Raw genomic sequence first — 11,978 nt, 5'->3', positions numbered from 1 at the left:
GAATGCGATTAGGAACAGGAAAAGAAATATAAGAAGACAAGGCTTAGATGAGAGCTAAGGAAGCAATCTAGAAATGAGACATGTTTTCCATCCTCCTGCCCTGCCACTAAAAAAAAAAAAAAAAAAAAAGGTAGAAATAGATCATCTTTGGGAGAATGACTACGATAAGCAGTCAGCAAGGTTTGGAGCGTGTTGGGAGACTGATCTTTCTTCACCAGTAAACAGATAATGAACTTTCTAGCTCAACTCCCTGTTCTTAGTATTATCCAGTGAATTGCACAATTCATTTTTAAGAAATAAGCAGTGAAAGTTTGCTTCTGTGTCCTAGAATCTTGGGAGTAAGAACATGTTTTTTGTTTTTGGTTTTTTTTTTTTTTTTTTTGAGACGGAGTTTCGCTCTTGTTACCTAGGCTGGAGTGCAATGGCACCATCTCTGCTCACCGCAACCTCCACCTTCCAGGTTCAAGCAATTCTCCTGAGTATTTGGGATTACAAGCTCACACCACCACACCCAACTAATTTTGTATTTTTAGTAGAGACATGGTTTGTCCATGTTGGTCAGACTGGTCTCAAGCTCCTGACCTCAGGTGATCTGCCTGCCTTGGCCTCCCAAAGTGCTGGGATTACAGGTGTGAGCCACTGCACCTGGCCTGAAAATGTTGTTTTTATGTCATCTTTTCTCTCCTTAAAGCAACAATCTAATTGTCCTCAAGAAGTAATACAGTCCTCATGATAAGCACCCAGTTTCTTTTGCCAACAGCCATACCTCTCTCCATGACTGATAACGCTTTAGCTTCCTTACTCTTTTTTTTTTTTTTTTTTGAGGCTGAGTTTCGCTCGTTACCCAGGCTGGAGTGCAATGGCGCGATCTCGGCTCACCGCAACCTCCGCCTCCTGGGTTCAGGCAATTCTCCTGCCTCAGCCTCCTGAGTAGCTGGGATTACAGGCACGCGCCACCATGCCCAGCTCATTTTTCGTATTAGTAGAGATGGGGTTTCACCATGTTGACCAGGATGGTCTCGATCTCTTGACCTCGTGATCCACCCGCCTTGGCCTCCCAAAGTGCTGGGATTAAAGGCTTGAGCCACCGCGCCCGGCCTAGCTTCCTTACTCTTAAAGAATCATTTGGTTTAGAGATCAGGGTACATTGGTTGTCATCAGGTATCATTGCCTCTTCTTATAGAGGAGTGAAGTGTAGCTCAGAGAGGTGGTGTGACTTTCCCATAGCCACATAGCAAGGGAGGGATAGAACTAGAGTCTAGAACACTAGGGCACTGCTTTTCTACAAGCAGCTCAGCAGAAGTATCGGTATAGATCCCAGATAGGGCTATTTCTAATAACCCTCTTGCAGTACTCCAGTAATCCCTGAGTCTTGGCTCACCAAAGTCTTGATGTAACCGTTTTGTTATATTTCTGCATAAGACCTTGAATATTAAAAACACACAATCAGTTTATGTGGTGTAATAACACTCTCTTAACCAAATCATTTTATCCTCTATCCAATGTGGATTCACTTCAGAAGGCTTAAGTCTATAGTAGGCACTGGACAATGTTGACTGAATGAATGAATAACCACTTAGAGGCTCATTAAAGAATCATGTCTTTTTAGATCTGAAAGAGATCTGGAAGGTAATTCTGGTCCTACTCTTTCTTTGAATTCACTGAGACTTGAAGACTGAGAGGACTCAGGCAAGGTGGTAGAATGCTCCGAGAGCTCCTTTTTCCCTCCGCTTCCCATATCAGTGTTCTTTCTTTCGCCCATACCACTTCTCATTACTTTGATATGAAGGCATTGAAATTGCCAATTTACTTGTGTTGTGGTAAACAAAATAAGTATTTCTAACATCCAAAACACTTAAAAGCATTAAAAAACACTGCTCCACAGAAAATAACAGGGTCGGGTTTTTTTTAACCATATGGGATTTGATCATTCTGAGGAAGAACAGAAACTTGTCCTAAATCACTGCAGACAGTACAGCTGGAATTTGAGGCAGAAAAGCTGAAATTTGGTATTCTATTTTGGGAACAATAGATATGAAGTCAGGAAGAGTTAGGCATTCTAATAAGGAAACTGTATAGAAAAGCTAACTATTAAGTCAGATCTCAGAAGTGTTTGAGTGCAAAGGAGATTCATACAGGTAAGGGAAAGGTATGGGCACTTAACAGATGACAAATGGCATACTCATTGCCATAGAGAAAGCAAACTTTTAGCTGAAATGGTACTTATGGGAAATACATTCAAATCTCAGATGTTTGAGTCAGGAAGTCTCATTAGGATGCAACACAGCTTCTCATTATGGGCTATTACATAGTGTCACTAAAAAAAGGAGAGACATCAGAGAGGGGCAAGGCACAACCACATAGCAATAGAAGAAATTTCATTCTTACTAGATCTTGTTCTATATTAATATTGAATCATTTGATACTATCCTATAACCAAAAATCACTCTTCAGAGTGACAAAAACAGAGATGAAAAGTAATCTATATCCAAATGGCAGCAGTTAGGGTACAACTTGAGAAACACATATATTTTATTTGTTGATTTATTCATTCATTCAATAAATATTTATGGAATTATAGGAAGGCAATAATAAATAAGACATTGTCTTTCTCAAGAAGAACTCAAGAAGACAGACATGTAAACAAATCATTGTAATGGGTGTGCTGGGTGCTTTATTTGCCGTATGCTGTATATAGGTATAGCAGAGACGCAAAGCAAGGACTGCAGAGAGTTCATGGAGGACAATATATTTTTCACCAGGATTTAAAGGAAGAAGAAAAGTTCATCCAGCAGGTTGGGTTAAAGGTTAGAAAAACAAGGAAGCCTCCCAGAGGGCAATACTAGCTTATGTAAGGTATTTAGCAGTATAGGATTTAGAATTTCATATGAATCCTAGTGCAGCTATTTTAAAGCTGTGGAATCTTGGGTTAGTGACTTTACTTCTTGGAGCCTCAGTTTCCTTCTCTGTAAAATAAGTAGAGGAATCCTCACTGTATATAATGATTAGAAACATTCCTAATAGTGCTGGCTAGCAAGTAATAAAGGCTGTTTCATCTCCAGGAACTCTTATTTTTTAGAACACCCCTAGGTTATAGGTATTCTTGTTATGCTCCCTTTGCAGAGAAAAAAAAAAAAATGAGAACTGAGAGGTTATGGAACTTTTCCAAAATTACATAGGTTAAAAAGCAGCAGCATTGGGATTTGAACCTAGACAGTTTGGCTCAAGACTACATTTTTTTTTAACACTATGTTCTGTGTCTTTTATTACATAAGGTACCCTAGGAACATAAGGTGTTTGGTGTGCAGGTGTGGGATGAAGTAGAGATGGGGGCAACAGGGCTAATAGGATCACTGTGGAGTCGCATGATGCTAAGTAGTTAAGAATTTATTGCACCATCAAGAAGGAACAATGCTTCAGCAGGAGAGTCACTGGTCAGGTCTGTGGTTGAAAAAGATCACTGGCAGTATGTGGAGGATGAAAATAGGAAAGACTGGAGGCAGTTACTACAGCCTTGGCAAGAAATGGTGACACGGACAGCAGGATGAGGGGGAGGAGACATGTGTAAGAGATGTTAAGGAGACAGTTGATTGGACCTAGTGGCCAGTAGAGTATGAAGGCCAGGAAGAGGGAAGAGTCTAGACTGTCCCTTTGGTTTCTAGTTTAGGTGCCCAGAGAAAGGAGGTGCCACCACCAGCTGAGATAGGGAAGTGATGCAGAAGGGGTAATTTGAGGGAAAGATGTGGGTTTGGTTTTGGCTCTGTTGAGACTGGGGCACATGAGGAACATTTAGTCGATGTCCAGCAGGTGGTTGTGTCTCTGGGTTTGGAGGACAGAAGGTTTGGCTGAAACCATGCAACCAATAGAATTGCTCAGTGAGTGAAGGGAGAAAGAGGCCAAGGAGGGACATGAGGAAGCAATGGCAAAGGAGGCTGAGGGGCAAGAAGGACCAGAATGGAAATCTGAGGGGAGCGGGCTCAGGGGCTGGGTCCAGCACCTAGAGAGGATGACACTGACACAGGTGGCTAGGAAATGGAGGGGAGAGGGCAAAGTTCCATGGGGAACATTTGTACTCACTGGACAGGAGAATACTTTTTTTTTTTTTTTTTGAGACGGAGTTTCGCTCATTACCCAGGCTGGAGTGCAATGGCGCGATCTCAGCTCACCGCAACCTCCGCCTCCTGGGTTCAGGCAATTCTCCTGCCTCAGCCTCCTGAGTAGCTGGGATTACAGGCACGCGCCACCATGCCCAGCTCATTTTATGTATTTTTAGTAGAGACGGGGTTTCACCATGTTGACCAGGATGGTCTCGATCTCTTGACCTCGTGATCCACCCGCCTTGGCCTCCCAAAGTGCTGGGATTACAGGCTTGAGCCACCGCGCCCGGCCAGGAGAATACTTTTTATCTTACTTTCTGACAAGTGCTATGATTTTTGGTGTTTAACCTGCCTTAGAGAGAGTAATTTGATTATTAATCTTTATCTACAAAATAATTTTAAACTTAAACTTTATTTTGAGAAAATTGTCACTGGGCATGGTGGCTCATACCTGTAATCCCAGCACTTTGGGAGGCTGAGGTGGGTGGATCATGAGGTCCGGAGTTCAAGACCAGCCTGGCCAACATAGGGAAACCCCGTCTCTATTAAAACACAAAAATTAGCTGGACAGGGTGGCATGAGCCTGTAGTCCCAGCTACTTGGGAGGTTGAGACGGGAGAATGGCTCGAACGCAGGAGGTGGAGGTCATGATGAGCCAAGATTGTGCCACTGCATTCCAGCCTGGGCAACAGAGCAAGAGTCCATCTCCAAAAAAAAAAAGAAAATGGTAGACTCACATGTAATTGTAAGAAATAATTCAGAGAGACAGAATACTTGGTTTTTTAAAAGCTTTCTTTATTTCCACTGTGGCTTTGGAATCTTCCACCCTGAAGCTGCTGTGTCCCCTGGGGCATAACTTTGTACACCACATCTAGAGCAAAGACCCGTGAGGAAAGCAAAAGACTCACTCAGTCTGTGAATCTGGGTGGCAGAGGGCTGGGGCATTGAGAGAAAAGGGAGCTTTGGGTGCAGTTACGTAGGTCTTTCAGCGATGGAGCAACTCAGGAGTTTCTGGATGGACTCCTGGATTTGGAAAGGAAGGACACAGAGGAGGAGCACGGGCCTTCATCCAGTACATGTTGGCTCCAAAGTGCTGCTAGTTCCCCCGCACCACCCTTAGATGAAGGATGCACTTGTTAACATTTTCCTGTGCACCATCCCCAGAATGATCTAACGTGCCAATCTGATGGTGCCTCTTCCCTACTCAGAACTCCTGCCATGAGCCTGCCAGTGCGCTGAGAACACGGTGCAAACACCCTGACCAGGAATTGGCCCCTGCTGACTCCCCTGCTTCATATCTCAACTCCTGCCACTCCTTCTGTGGGATCCCTCTCATCTTGTGGTCTTGGTTCCTGTGGTCTCAACCTGAAAGGCTCTATCCACACTCCTCCCTTTCATTGGCCAATTCCACTGGCCTTTCAGGTTTCCTTTTAGAGCATGGCCCCTCTAAGAAGCCTTCACTCAGTCAGTGCAGGCCTGTGTGGTGCCCTTGGCCCCGTGGGATCGGGCTATTATTACAGGAACTACACTGTATTATCATAGTCCTAGACTGTACATTCTGTGAGGGCAGGGACTGTTTTATTAAAGGTGTATTGTATCTTCAGTGTCTAATGCAGGATATAGACCTCGTAGGTGTGCAGTAGAGTTCAGCACGGAATATAGTTCGTGCATAGACACATGCATTTGGGTATGATGGTCAGAGAGGTGGTAGGACCAGAGCCAGGGCATTGGGTGAGATGGCTCAGGGAGTCAGAAAAGGGCTGAGTGCAGAGTCCCAGGGTGCTGCGGCATTTTAGAGCTTCTGGTTTGAGGAACCCTCAAGGAGTCCAAGAGGGAATGACTGGAGAGGGCCGAGGAAAGCTGGGAGAACAATTTCCCAGCGTCAAAGGAGTTTACAGAGGCAGGGGAGGTGGTCCACAGTGCCCAACGTGGGCCATGCCTCCTCTCTCCCTTCAGCTGCGCACCTGCGGGGCGTGGGAGGCAGGGGGGGAGTCAGAGTCATCTTCGTCCCCCAGGGTTCCCCGTAGCTGGGGCTCTTCCTGGGGGTAAGGAGGCGTAAGAAGGGGGTCGTTTTTGGAACTCTTCTGGGTTCCAGTTCTGGCTCAGCCACCGCGGGTCTGGGCGACCTTGGGGAGTACCTTTCCTCTCCCAGCCTCAGTCTCCCCCTGGGTACTCGGCGGACGCTGCGTGCCCCGGAGGTGAGCTGAGGCAGACGGCGGAGGCAGGGCCCGGGTGGGAGCGGGACCGCCCACTGCGGCGGGCCGGGACCTTGGAGCCCGCGGAGGCGGCGCGCGGGGCTCCTCCCCCGGGGCGGGGGTCGCGGCGCCGGCAGCTGGCGGCCCCGCAGCTGCAGCCTCAGCACCTGCCGCCGCCAGACGGCGCGGGCGCGGCCCGGCCCGGCAACCCCCTCCGGCGGCAGCCGCGGCGCGGGAGGCGGAGCCCGAGCAGAGCTGGAGCAGCACTGCCGACCGAGCCTTGGCCGCCGCGACCGTGCCCGCCGCTGGGCGGGGCCGCCCCTCTCCGAGAGCGTCAGCCCGCTAGGTCCCCGTCCGCGCGGGCGGCACCTCCTCTGCAGGTAAGGGAGGGGTCCCGGCACCGCAAAGTTTTGGGGAGCCTGCCTGTCCCCACACCCCGGGCCTGCGCCTCGGCTTCCTCCGCGCCGCCCTCCGCCGTGCGCTCCGCCTGCACCACCAGCCCCGGGTGACCTGCGCCCGCCTCCGGTCCTCGTGTCCCCACGCCCGGCTCGGGGGCGCGTCCTCGGGCTAGCTCAGGACCTACCACAGTTAACTGTTTGCACAGTAGCGATGTGTGCTTAAGTTTCCGAGATCTGCATGGTGTAGTGAGTAGAAAGAGCGGCAACGCGGGAGAGGGAGAGACCTGGGTTCAGGTGAGGCTGCGGCCAGCGCCAACTTTCTGAGTGACCTCAGACTAACCCTCCCTGCTCATCCTCCGTGGCCACACCTGAACCAGAAGGGGGTCGCCTGGGACGAATCAACTGCAGTGCCAATGCCTGTGTTGTCATTTTTTGAGTAGAGGGGCATCCCTGAGTGTCTCAGCTCTAGAACTAATTGCGGGTGGAGAGGAATGACCCACAGAAGTCAGTCTCTAGGGTCGCGCGTCGCTAACTTGCAGCGGCTTTGGCTGAGATTTAGGAGGGGCGTTGAGTCAGCCCCGGGGAGCAGGGGATGCTTCTATGGTTAGGAGGCAGGACTCTGGTTTCTGGTGGCTCCTCTGCCATCAGTCTGTGTGACCTTGGGCAAGTGCCTCCTGCTTTTGCCACCTATAAAATAGGGTGGAAGTCATGTTCGTTAGATGTTCTCTGAGGTCTTTCAGCTGTAAACTCTGGAGAAGCGGAACCTCCGGGTCCCTGCATTTAGTCAGTTTGGGTGGAGGCAATATTTCACCAGGAATCCATCTAGCACTTGCAAATGAGAGTTTAGAAAATAAAGGAGGCATTTGCAGTTTGCTTTGGAAGTCCCAAAATAGACATGGAGAGGATTGGTGAACGCTCAGCTCTCCTTCTTCAGTGCTTTGGACCATCATAAAATATTCAACGACAATGATTTGTTTTCAAAGTAGCTTATAGATCAGGAAGCATTTCTGTTTGTGAGTTGGTTATTTTTGTAAAAACCTCAGAATGGTTTTGGGCAAAAAAAAAATGCACTGTTTTAGGGGTCCTGACCTAGAGGCCGGCATCTGTTTGCTTCTAGTCTAAGATGACGGTTGAGATGATTTCCAATCAAGAGAATTTGGGGCATCCTTTGGTTGGTGTTGAGTATGGGTACGGTTGAGGAGCCAAGTTCATATATTCCAGGACCAGTGCATCCTGGCACAGTCACAGCAAAACAGGCACGAGGTAGTTAACTGTGACATGCTAGAAGGCAAACTTTATTCTTTTGCCCAATATTTTGTTCCCTTTTTGCTGCAATTAGTGTCTCCCTAGTGTGTGGGTGAAATGCATTACCAGAAAAGGATTCTCACAGAAGTGATTTTATGATTTTATTTCCTTCCTCGATATCCTGGTTTTAAGTTTCAAGCGTTATGAAATCAGAGAGCTCGGTGAGGGTGCGCTTTGTAACCAGAGCAGAGTTATGGTACCTAAGTTTGCCTTTCCCAAATGAGACCCCATTCTCAAAGCTAATTTGTCCAGAGCCTTTTATGTCTCAGATGCATTCAAATGCCACTAGTCTTTTCCCTCTTCATTCTTGATTGGTTCAGCAAGCACTTTCTCACTACTCATTCGGGAGGACATAAACATGAAAATTACCAACAGGCCCTACCTTCAAGGAGCTCAGGGTCTGATGAGGAATAAAGAGGCTTCTGCCACAGGACCTTCATTCTGGGCTTTATCGCCTGGGAGCTCTGTGAACACTAAGGAGGGTGAATTCCAACTGCAGATATTGGTGAAGGCTTTACAACGGAAGGTGGAAGAGGGTTTCAACAGGTGGTGAGGAATAGAAAGGCCATGTGTAGGTCAAGGAACTAGTAAGAGCAAGGAACTGGTGAGAACTGGGAAAGGATGAGACACAGGTGAGAAGAGTGAGCCTGATGGAAGCACGAAGGCAGAGCACTTCAGAAAAAGGGCATCGGGAAGAGGCTCTGGAGGCTCTGGAGATTCTGAACGCTGTGAACCTGGGCTGGAGTCCTTGCTGGCTAAGGAGTATTGGGCCTCTGAGCCTCACTTTTTTGATTTGTAAAAGGGGAATAATAATAATTCCAAACTCACAAGATTAAATGAGATCAGGTGTAAAAGTGTCTAACAGGATGTTTGCATGTAATAGGTGTTGGATGAAAGTCAATTCTTTTTATCAGAGGGTTCATGGGCAAGCTGAATAAGTGTTTGAAGGCACCATTGGAGTAAATAGTGCTTTTTGTTTAAGCATGTGCATTGATTTAGAACCTCACCACCAGCATGGAGTTCTTGTGACAATGTGATATGTACTCAACGAGGTGCCGCCTGATTCAAGGGGCAGGGGCTTTTTGTTATTTGGAGGGTGTTCAGATCAGATACTAACATAAACAACAGGCAATGCTTTGAAAATACTGTTAGGTGGTGAGAGGTCACAGAGGGCTAATCAGAAGTCTCAATCCCTGCCTCACACAAGCTTATCACTATGTGCTCAAGGGCCCAGGTTGGCGGGGGGGCACAGATTTGACAGTCAGACACAGCTCTAAATATATCAACTTTGTCTATATAACTGGGAGCAGGGTACTGGCTCCCTTCTGCCTTAGATTTGCAGTGGTCAAAGAATAGGACACCACCTGGGCAGCTTAGTGAGGCCTCATCTCTACAAAAAATTTAAAAATTATCTGACTGTAGTGGCCCCAGCTACTTGGGAGGCTGAGGCGGGAGGATCACTTGAGCCTCACTCGAGGCTGCAGTGATCTATGATCATGCCACTGCACTCCAGCCTGGGCAAAAGAGCGAGACTCCATCTCTTAAAAGAGAGAAAAAAAAGAATAGAACAGGAGGGTGAAGAATAACATTGCAATGCTTTATGATCCTGTGTAACACCATGTAGCATCCATGGTACTGTCCTTCTTATTTTTCAATCAATGTTTATCCATAGAACACCTGCTTTTTGCCAGAGAATTGTAGGTGCCTCGAGAATACATTGGAACAAAAGGCAAGTTCTCCGCCTTCCTGGAGTTTATATCCTAGTTGGAGAAAATAATGAACAAGTGTACATAAATAAGGTAATTACAGGTTGTGCTAAAGTCTAGGAAGAAAATAAGCCAGGAAATGTGAGAGAAAGTAATAGGAGTGGGACTCCATTTGAGGGTGGTCAGGGCAGGCCTATCTGAGCCATCGAGAACCACAGGAGAGAAGGAGCCAGTTTTGCCTGGAGCTGGATGAGGGTCAGTGCAGCAGCTCTGTATCTGTCAGAGGTAGGGTAGTTTAATGTATGAGAATGCAGACTCTGGGACCACACCACCTGGATTTGAATACTTGCCCCTTAGCTAACTAAATATATTCCACTGTCAGGTTATTTAATCTTCTGAGCTTCAGTTTTTTCATCTGTGAACTAGGGATAATAACAGTACCTTCTTGAGGGGGTTGTTGGAGGACTGGATGAGTCAATAAATGTAAAGTACTTAGAATAGCGCCAGGTATATAGTAAGCACCAAATAAAAGTTCAATTGAGGGTGAGAGGAGGAGGAAACTGTTTCAGGCAGAAGGAAAAGCAAATGCAAAGGCCTGGAGGCCTGAAAGGGCTTGGTGCAAGTACAACTAGACGGGCTGTGTGCACAGGTATTATCCACACATTTACTGGGGAGACTCCTGAGCAGGCTCTCTGCCCCTTGACTGCAAAATTATATTTTAGGAATTTTGAAGAAATAAGCACCCACAGCACTTTCACTTGCAGGATCAGGCTGAGTGGCGAGGTGAGCTGCTGCTACTATTGTACAGTAGACTCTTCTTCAGGATCTCTTTCCCTCCCTCTTTTCCTCCCTCCCAGAGGTGCTCACTGATGCATAAAGGGAAAGCAGTGTGGGGCTGAGCCCCTGGTGGCACCAGCCCTGGTACCAAAGCACTGACCCTGCCCGCTTGCTGCTGGGTACCCATAAGCCATTATCCCCTCCTCCTCCCAGGCTGGAAACTATAGCAGGGGAGGCTAGTCATCTGTGCCTTCTCCCTTGTTCCCTCCTTGCTGAAATCTATTCAGTGACCAAGCCATGTTATCTTTAATTCCAAAATCTCTCAAACATGCCCCCATCTTTCCATTCTCTCTGAGCATCAGGCTTCGATGCTCTGTACTGTAAAGTGTGGCTCATATCTCATCATGCTCCTCCTCTGAGCCTTTCAGTGAGTCATCCGTGTATGAATACTGAAGTCCCGAGTCCTCAGCCCAGCAGGCGTGATGGGCTACCTCCATCCTTTCTCTCACTCCCCCTTCTCTGCACCTTGTCCGCCACTCTTAATCCCCCTGGCCTCAAGTCTCTAAGCCTTTGCTCCCCCATCTAGCCCCTCTGTCTAGCATGTGCCTTAGCCTTGGTGGCCCTGCCTATGCCTGTAGGCTAAGTTCAAAACCTACCACCCTTAGGAAGCTGTCTTCCAGATCCCCTCATCCCAGGGTTTTCACCATCCCTTGATACTTGGTACCTCTCAAGGAGAAATTATTGCTGTCAGCCTTGAAGGATTTTGTGTGAGATCCCTTGCGTATGTGGCTGCAGCTCACATAAAGCCCTTGGGAGGGCTGGCATGATGTCCCTCTTCTCTCTACCCCACAGCCTTCTTCACAGAGCCCAACCCTAGTGTGGGCTTGATAATGTGTCTGCTGTATTGGATTGACAAAAAGCCTGTGATTTTCCCGATATCTGAAATGATTTGAGTCAAGTTAGAAACATGAGGCTGATGCTTAGGGGGTTGCATATGGTTCTCAGCTGAACTCACTCGTGGCATCCTGATGCCTCAAGATATAGGTCCTTCATTTGATGATGGGTTGATGCAACCTCCAAGATGAGTCTGAATTTCAAATTTAGCTTTTCAATGTGGCCTATTTTAAAGGAATATACTATGTAAAATTTGAACCTTGAAGCTTTTGACAATCATTGTTTATATTATGCAAGTATTCTTTATTGTAAAAAAGATCACTATAGAAAGCTTTCAAACACCAAATATACCTATGCATTTAACATCATTCAATATATAAAATTTTGATTTATGCATAGCTATCATAGTTGTACTGTATCCTGAGATACACTAAACTTAATATTCTTATGTTCATGGAAGCAGTACTAACAATGGCTTAAATTTGTTTTGGTGACTACAGATTATATGATGTAGCTTTGCAAATCTGAGACTTTTTTTTTTAGTTATCTATCTGCCTGAAGGACAGTGGGAAGCCGGATTTGGTGCTTGGCAGATTGATTTGAGGG

The sequence above is a fragment of the Aotus nancymaae genome, unplaced genomic scaffold (genome assembly GCF_030222135.1).
Source record: "Aotus nancymaae isolate 86718 unplaced genomic scaffold, 86718_ANA_hifiasm-v0.15.2.pri h1tg000003l, whole genome shotgun sequence".
NCBI classification, from domain to species: Eukaryota; Metazoa; Chordata; class Mammalia; order Primates; family Aotidae; genus Aotus; species Aotus nancymaae.
Note: the sequence above shows the minus strand (reverse complement) of the source record.